Source organism: Pseudophryne corroboree, chromosome 2 (genome assembly GCF_028390025.1).
Source record: "Pseudophryne corroboree isolate aPseCor3 chromosome 2, aPseCor3.hap2, whole genome shotgun sequence".
NCBI classification, from domain to species: domain Eukaryota; kingdom Metazoa; phylum Chordata; class Amphibia; order Anura; family Myobatrachidae; genus Pseudophryne; species Pseudophryne corroboree.
Genome location: NC_086445.1, coordinates 927,543,320 through 927,552,990, shown reverse-complemented (window position 1 = coordinate 927,552,990; position 9,671 = coordinate 927,543,320). Strand labels below are relative to the sequence as shown.

Genomic DNA, 9,671 nt, shown 5'->3' with positions numbered 1-9,671 from the left:
TTGCCAATGCTGTTAAGATGCCACTGAAGATTGCCAGTCATGCAGGTGTAGCTAAAGCTACAAAGCAGGAATGGTATCTAGGGATGAGTTCTTCGAGGTCTGGTGGGATTAAAGAATCACTGCAACATAGAAACAAAGTACATTAAAAACAAGTTTGGAGAGACACAGTAGAGAAAGTTTAAAAATGTCACACTTACAGGACTCCATAGACTTCCTGTTTCCACAACAACAGCTGTGAGTTTTCTATGCTTACTAGGTGGCATTGTGAATTCTCAGCACTTATCACAGCAAGACTGAATAACCAATTAGTATGGTTTGCCAAGAAGCCCACACAGGAGGATCAGGTAACACTATATTTGGTTGGTCTGTAAATATTTGCATAGCACCAATTATTACTGGGAACATTTCACAGTCCTCTCTTCTGATTAGTATATACATTTTATTACATTCTAAACTAGTATATTGAGAAAATGTAACAGGATATACTAGTTTGAATTGGACAGTTTTTACCCTTTGCATGCCCTCCAACATGACCCATTCCATTAGGCACAAAATGCTCTGTTCGTGGACTTCCTTGCCAGTGGCAGTTAGAGGTGGGGCTGCAGCACAGTTCAAAATTCAAATAGGGGAACAACACCAGGGTCGGACTGGCCCACAGGGGTACCAGGGAAACCACCGGTAGGCTCCACTGCCTGAGTGCCTACTCCTTCCTCTAAGGATCAGGTTCCAGACTGGGCACTTGTATTATACATGGTAGATATGTTGCATTACACTACACTAAACTATTGTGTATTTCAAGTCTCTGTGGAGGCTGGCCACCCCCCCTTTGTAGGCTGGCCACACCCCTAAGTATGAACCCCTATCACTGCATTCCCCCGGTGGGCCCTTCATGCCCCAGTCCGACACTGAACAACACCAACTGCCAGTGAGTCCCGGATGGCAATGTTTGACAGCGTTTGGGGTGGCAGTTGGTGTGGCTCCCCTATTTGAATTTTTGACTATGCTGCAGCACCACATCTACAACTGCTACTGGGAAGTACAGGGACAGAGCATCTGTACCTAATGGAATGAATCATGTTGGAGGGTATGCCTTTGGTGTACACGTAGCACAGATTGAGAAACCATCATCTAAAATGTCAATTGTTACTGTCCGAGTCTAAGAAATTCTTACCCCTACACAAAAAAAAAAAGTAATAAACCATTTTTTTTCTAGATTTCCAACTGAACCATTATCTGCATTACAATGAAAGACCAGTGAGACGGCATTCCATAGGAAAATTTGCTTCATTAGTTCTTCAAAGAACCACATTTTTCATAAATATAATACTATTACAAATATACAAAGCATATCTTTTTATAAATTTTTTACAAGGCATAGAAGAGGCACAAAATGTTTACAATCTGTTCTTTTGGGATGGGAGGCACGGAAAGTAAAATAGTCTTAACAATCCTTTTTCTACTCTCAAGCTTCAGAGGCAGTACCTGAGACAGTAAACTTGCCCTATTAGGGGATATATTTTTTTTTTAATATCTCAAGATACAGCTGCCGTATAACTGAGAATGTTTTACCCCATTCAATGGAGGGTTTAAGGCCAAAACCGGCATTTGTTTATACAAATCGAAAAATAATTACTCATTAAGTGCATATTATAATTCATAAACATTGAACATCTGAATTGCCAATTTTTTGCATTGTTTTGCCAATTTGGCTGTTGGTCTGCTGAGTTTGTACATTCTTGAAATTCTGTTGCCAATGGTATGGTCCAGACCTGGCAAAATGCTATGAACGGTATGGTCCAGTCCTGGCAGAATGGTATGAACGGTATGGTCCACTCCTGGCAGAATGCTATGAACGGTATGGTCCACTCCTGGCAGAATGCTATGAACGGTATGGTCCACTCCTGGCAGAATGCTATGAATGGTATGGTCCACTCCTGGCAAAATGCTATGAATGGTATGGTCCACTCCTGGCAAAATGCTATGAATGGTATGGTCCACTCCTGGCAAAATGCTATGAATGGTATGGTCCACTCCTGGCAAAATGCTATGAATGGTATGGTCCACTCCTGGCAAAATGCTATGAATGGTATGGTCCACTCCTGGCAAAATGCTATGAATGGTATGGTCCACTCCTGGCAAAATGCTATGAATGGTATGGTCCACTCCTGGCAAAATGCTATGAATGGTATGGTCCACTCCTGGCAAAATGCTATGAATGGTATGGTCCACTCCTGGCAAAATGCTATGAATGGTATGGTCCACTCATTGCAAAATGCTATGAATGGTATGGTCCAGTCCTGGAAAAATGCTGTCAATGGTATGGTCCAGTCCTGGAAAAATGCTATGAATGGTATACTCTGAAGATGTCCAAGGAAGATGTCCTGTTTAAGTCTAGCAGTATTTCAATGCTGGTCAGGTTTTCCTCACAGACAAGTTCAAACGCAGAAGATCTCCTTTGGAAAGCGGTGCCTGCAAATGGATACTGTAGCTGGTGGTGAGGGAGGTCTGTAAATGGAGGCTCTGCAGTCACTTCATTTGACACTGCATCGGGGGTATGGAACTGATCCCCGAAAGCCTCAGGTCTTAGCACATAAATCTATAACAAAAAAAGAAAATTGCGGTAAATTTTAAAACTTGAAAGAAGCGTCAGTGTTCTACAATAAATGAAATGTTCTATAGCAGGGGTCATCGACATCCCCAAACATATACGTACCAGACAAGGCCACAGAACAGCTTTATGTGGCACACTGAAGTTTCAGTCACCACCAATAAGCAAATTTATGAACTTGAGATATTATAATTAAAAGAGCAATTTATTCTTATTAGCTTGTTTTTTTAAAGGCAACAAAAAATGCAGCACCATACAGAGCAAAAATACACGGGCAAACTGAGTAACAAATATACATAGAGGCAATTGTCAACATAATAAATACAATTTTAAACAAAAATAACCATAGTTTCAAATGTGAGCACAATGCTGACACACACCAAATGTTGACATAATACTAGCACACACCAAATGTGGACATAATGCCGACACACAACAAATGAGGACATAATCCAGACACACAACAAATGTAGACATAATTCAGACACCGCGAAAGTGGGCACAATACTGACACACCGCAAATGTGGGCACAATACCGACACACTGCAAATGTGGGCACAATACCAACACACCGCAAATGTGGGCACAATACCAACACATAATGAATGAAATGACAGAGATGGTGGACGTAGGGAAAGGAAGAAACATTGAGAGCGAGAGCCCTGTTTGCAGAAGCTTACATATGGAAAGGGAAGGGAATGTGTTGTGGGACTGGGACAAAATATGGATGTGGGAGACCAGACCAGATTATGCAGAGATTCATTAAGCAAGGGTGAATATCTGGGTTTTGAGGGAGCACTTGAAGTAACTAATGTTGGGGGAGGGTGGGTTTGGAGTGTGTTCCATAGGTTGGGGGAAGCGTGGGAGAAGTATCGTGGTGGTAACCAGTGGGGAGGAATGGTGACTGTCACTGGCTGAAAGGAGATGGCGGGAGGAAAAAGAGGTTGTAGAAGGAAGAGGAGAGAACTTGAAAGGTGATGAGTTTAAACTGGATCCTATAGGGCATAGGGAATCAGTGGAGGGATTGGAAAAGACAGTCGTGTGAAGGCGAGATCAGTGTAGCAGCAGCCTTAAGGAGAGATTGGAGAGTAGAGAGTCAGCTGAGGGGAAGACCAGAGAGAAAAGATAGCAATAGATGAGACCAGAGATGAGATGAGGGAATGGACGAATGTTATTGTAGCGTCAAGGGAGAGAAAGGGATGAATTCTAGCGATGTCCTGGAGATGGCAATAATAGAGGAGCATCAGTGACTGAATGTGAGGAGTGAATTTGTTTATTCAGCTGCAGATAACAAATAACAACAATTAGCCTAAACTGTTTGATTCACCAATAAGCTTGGCTGGTGTAGTGGCCGTGCTGGCTGCCATCTACTCTTTGATCTTACCGCCCTTCCTACTTCCCCCATTTTAATTTTGTGCTTTGAATCGCACATTCGATATTCGATCATTAAAAATTTGATGTTTTTGGGGTGTTTGCTCCCTCAAACATTTGTACTCCTCGGGCACATTTATTTCTTTTGAACAATTGCAGCTTGAGTTTAATATACCCACAACCTATTATTATAGATATATTCAGCTTCGACACGCATGCGCATCTCAGTTTGGCGATGCTCCACCTCTCCTTCGGAAGTCACCGGTTCACGAGCTCCTGGCTGATACTCTAGGCTCTGGGACTGTTTCTGGTTTGTACTCCTCTCTGCTCGGTGCCCATCACTCTGACAGCCTTTTCCCATTTAGCTTTAAGGTGTAAGCTGATTTGGGGCCGGTTCCCATGGATACCTGGGAAGAGGCCTTGGGGACCTCACGTACTGCTACTGCCTCGGCTCGTTTCCAGCAGATACATTTGTTCATTTTGCACCGAGTCTATATCACTCCCGCCCGTCTTGTTAGTATAGGGGGGCGGGGTGACTCTAGGTGCCCGAAGTGCGCCTCTCCGGATGGTACCTTCTGGCATCTATTGTGGGCTTGTCCAGTGGTGCGGGACTTTTGGCGGGCGGTGACACGATTGGTGATATCTACGGGAATTCCTCCAGACGTGTTCACCCCCCTGGTGTGTATCCTCGGGGTTATAGATGAGGAAATTTTGGATGCACACACTAGACGTTATATTCTTAACCTATGTGCACTGGCCAAAGTAATAATAGCACGCTCATGGATGGCTACTACGGGTCCTGATACTAATAAATGGATCCCATTAGTGAACTCGGTTGTGTCCCATGAAAAGTTTGTATACATTTCTAGGAAAGCCCCGGATAAATTCTACAAGGTATGGGATAGATGGTTATCGTCTCCACTTTACCAGGAGACTCGTGTCTCTGCCCCGCATTGATCTCTGGTCTTTTTACATAATAAGGGTGTATGAACGAATGAAAAGAAGTCACAACAATCTTTATATATAAAATGTAGATGTCTGCAACTTTATTCATATAGGTCTGATATACAGAACATTTGCTGGTTCATATATGTATGCATATGGTCTACAATAATGTATCCAGTGTCTGTTGGTTTGTATGTTTGTCTGAAAAATCAATAAAAAAACGTATTGAATTTAAAAAATAAAAAATTTGCTGTTTATTTGTTGGCCCAATTAGTAGATATATTTGTTATAAATGCAGAACTGGCACATTAGGCTACGGATGCTGTACATCCCTGTTTTCCCAGGATCGTACCGGTTTTTGGCCATCTGTTCCGATGTCCCGACAATTGTGTTCGGGACACCCAAATGTCCCTGTTTTGGAGTGGCTGCCGTTGTCACTGAAGGGGCTGCACAGTGGACCAATCAGCACATTTGTTTGGGTTGTGAGGGATGTGGCGTGCTCTGGCAGGTTAGTTTGGCGGGGGGTTTATTCAGATGCAGACCTGGCCATGGGAGAGAAAGATCTGGGAAGGCGTGAGACGGAGTTTCAGACGGGCCCCAGAGTGACTGATTTCCGCCTATTCCGCAGGCTACGTGCTGTCAAATCCGTGGCCTCCTTCTTATGTGGCTAGCAGGTCTGGGCGAGGTCAGGGAGAGTGCTGCCGCCACAGTAGCTGCAGGCCCTTCCGTCATCCTTCATGCAGCAGGTAAGGGACAGTTAGACCTTATCCTCAGCTTACTGTTCTGCTCATTCATTTAGAAACCGGGGGCTCTCCAGCTGTGAAACTAAAAGACCCAGCATGCAACATCTGGGCTCTTCCTGATGGATAGTCTGCTCTTCACAGGACCTGCACTCAGAGCCGGCCATAGGCATAGGCAAACTAGGCAATTGCCTAGGGCATTTGGTATGCCTAGGGGCATCAGCAGCTTCTGCTGATTAAAATGATATGCGGCATGCCTATATTCTGTATGTAGCATTTCATATGCAGATACAGCCACAGTCTCACACAGTATATAGGCATGCTGCATATCAGTTTAATCAGCAGAAGCTGCTTGTGCATCCTAGCCACATTGCAATGCAAATAAGATGCATTTTCATTAAAAAAAAGGTGCCCGACGTTAGCATTGATGCAAGATTTGTGAGGACACATCTGTATCCAAGCAGAGGTCACAGTGTTAGTGGAAGTGTGAGTGCTGTGTGCATGTGAGTGGGTTGGTTGTGCAGTAGTGTTCAGAATATGTGTAAGAAGCATTATGTGTGTCATGTAAAAATACATTAATAATGTGCAACATATGTGTAAAGGGCCACTATGTGTGTCATTATGTGTATAAGGGCATTAATAATGTGCAGCATATGTGTAACAGGGTACTACTGTATGTGTGTCATTATATGTATAGGGGCACTAATAATGTGCAGCAAATGTGTAGGGGGCACTATGTGTGTCATTATGTGTATAAGGGCATTAATAATGTGCGCCATATGTGTAAGGGACATTATGTGTAAAAGGGCATTAATAAAGGTTGTCATAATGTGTAAGGCGCATTATGTTTATAAGGACATTAATGTGTCTCATATGTGTAAGGGGCATTACTGTGTGGAATTGTGTATAAATGCATTACTAATGTGTGGCATTATGTGTATAAGGTGCTCTACTATGTGATGTTGCATATAGAAAGGGCACTACTGTGTTGTCTAATGTGAATAAAGAGCAATAAGGTGTGGTGTAATGTGAATAAGAAGCAATTCAGTGTGATGTAATGTGAATAAGGGGCTCTACTGTGAGGAGTAACGTTTCTAAGGTAAAGTGATACTACTGTGGGATGTAATATGAATTATGGACACTATCGCAAGATAAAATGTGAATAAAGTTGCAGTACTGTGTGGCATAATTGGAATTGGGGTTACTATTGTGTGGCCATGCCCCTTCCCAGCAAGAAGATGCCCTTTTCTGGGCTGTGCGTCAAATGTGCAAACTGTTTCTATTTAAAATATAGGGGGTACAAGGACTGCTATGGGTGAGGGGTGATGGTGCTGGGAAAGAGGTGCAAGGTCAGAGGCAGAACCAGCGGTGTTGCTAGGGGGCACCAGCCAAAATCTTGCCTAGGGCATCATATTGGTTAGGGCCGGCTCTGCCTGCACTGCTGCCTTAACTGGTGTCAGTAGTAATATAGCAACCCGACACTGGACGTTAATAGATTGTAAATGAGCATATTGAAAAAAGTTGCAGGCCACTCTTCTTCAGACATATATATCAGGGTCTTACTAGCCAAATGCCGGTTGGGTGGTTATAAATTCAGGTATGTTCAGGGACATAGATAAGTTACTGTTTTATTTTTCTTTGTATACTATTCTACACTGCTCAAAAAAATAAAGGGAACACTTAAACAACACAATGTAACTCCAAGTCAATCACACTTCTGTGAAATCAAACTGTCCACTTAGGAAGCAACACTGATTGACAATCAATTTCACATGCTGTTGTGCAAATGGAATAGACAACAGGTGGAAATTATAGGCAATTAGCAAGACACCCCCAATAAAGGAGTTGTTCTGCAGGTGGTGACCACAGACCACTTCTCAGCTCCTATGCGTTCTGGCTGATGTTTTGGTCACTTTTGAAAGCTGGTGGTGCTTTCACTCTAGTGGTAGCATGAGACGGAGTCTACAACCCACACAAGTGGCTCAGGTAGTGCAGCTCATCCAGGATGGCACATCAATGCGAGCTGTGGCAAGAAGGTTTGCTGTGTCTGTCAGCGTAGTGTCCAGAGCATGGAGGCGCTACCAGGAGACAGGCCAGTACATCAGGAGACGTGGAGTAGGCGGTAGGAGGGCAACAACCCAGTAGCAGGACCGCTACCTCCGCCTTTGTGCAAGGAAGAACAGGAGGAACACTGCCAGAGCCCTGCAAAATGACCTCCAGCAAGCCACAAATGTGCATGTGTCTACTCAAACGATCAGAAACAGACTCCATGAGGGTGCTATGAGGGCCCAACGTCCACAGGTGGGGGTTGTGCCTACAGCCCAACACCGTGCAGGACGTTTGGCATTTGCCAGAGAACACCAAGATTGGCAAATTCGCCACTGGCGCCCTGTGCTCTTCACAGATGAAAGCAGGTTCTCACTGAGCACATGTGAGAGAGTCTGGAGACGCCAAGGAGAACGTTCTGCTGCCTGCAACATCCTCCAGTATGACCGGTTTGGCAGTGGGTCAGTAATGGTGTGGGGTGGCATTTCTTTGGGGGCCGCACAGCCCTCCATGTGCTCACCAGAGGTAGCCTGACTGCCATTAGGTACCGAGATGAGATCCTCAGACCCCTTGTGAGACCATATGCTGGTGCGGTTGGCCCTGGGTTCCTCCTAATGCAAGACAATGCTAGACCTCATGTGGCTGGAGTGTGTCAGCAGTTCCTGCAAGATGAAAGCATTGATGCTATGGACTGGCCCGCCCGTTCCCCAGACCTGAATCCAATTGAGCACATCTGGGACATAATGTCTCGCTCCATCCACAAACGCCACGTTGCACCACAGACTGTCCAGGAGTTGGCGGATACTTTAGTCCAGGTCTGGGAGGAGATCCCTCAGGAGACCATCCGCCAGCTCATCAGGAGCATGCCCAGGCGTTGAAGGGAGGTCATACAGGCACGTGGAGGCCACAGACACTACACTGAGCCTCATTTTGACTTGTTTTAAGGACATTACATCAAAGTTGGATCAGCCTGTAGTGTGTTTTTCCACTTTAATTTTGAGTGTGACTCCAAATCCAGACCTCCATGGGTTAAAAAATTTGATTTCCATTGATAATTTTTGTGTGATTTTGTTGTCAGCACATTCAACTATGTAAAGAACAAAGTATTTAATAAGAATATTTCATTCATTCAGATCTAGGATGTGTTATTTTAGTCTTCCCTTTATTTTTTTTGAGCAGTGTACAATCAGCAGGGACCCTGTGGAGTGAGGGGTTTGCAGTCTCTTGATTTGCTGTAGGCACAGTAACATCACAAGCCAGAAAGTTTAAGATGAGGACAGTAGCAACAAAGTTCTTCAGTAGAGATAAAGTAAAAGGCATTATTACATATAGCTGGGGATACAAAGAGTGCAATATGTCAGCATTTATTTCACAGCAACTGACTGAAACAGGATGGAATTTGAAAATTATCAAATAAATTATTATTATTATTGCTACTCTGGTGCCGACACTTTCTTCATTGTGGTTTATGAGCTATGATATCAAGCTTGCTTTACCACGGCATCATTAAGACATGACAGGTGTGATATACCATCCTGACGGTCACATGACCAACACCTGCATCCCAACATTGAAAATTCTGAAGGTGGACGGGGTAATTATTTTACCCCTCTCCTACCCCACCTATGGTGGCGGCTAGGGTTAAGATTCGGGGGGTGGCGGCTAGGGCTATCTCCTACCCCCTTCTAGTGCCTAGCCCTAACCCCCCCAGTGCCCTAACCCTAACAGTCACCCCAGTACTTACCTTCGTGATGTCAACGGTGGGTGTTCTGGTGTCGGTATTCCGGCGTTGGTCACATGACCGCCGGCATCCCAAGTGCTGGGATGCTAACCACTTCCCATCATGACATAGTTTCGGATATGACTGTGGTGTTTAAGGCTAGAAAACTTCCTTTTCATTGAAACATGTCTAAGAAACGTATCATCTTTTCCTTCAAATTAGTGCGCAGGCAATGTGTCAG

At 44.3% G+C, this 9,671-nt stretch overlaps 1 protein-coding gene across 1 annotated transcript in view; it reads right to left on the bottom strand.

The window, feature by feature from the left end:
- Positions 1 to 1,404: 1,404 nt before the first annotated feature.
- Positions 1,405 to 9,671, bottom strand: part of RNF43 (ring finger protein 43) — a 96,369-nt gene continuing 88,102 nt past the window's right edge. The window contains exon 10 of the mRNA XM_063956199.1: positions 1,405 to 2,596. The gene's annotated coding sequence lies outside the window, so the exon portion shown is untranslated. The remainder of the gene's footprint in view (positions 2,597 to 9,671) is intronic.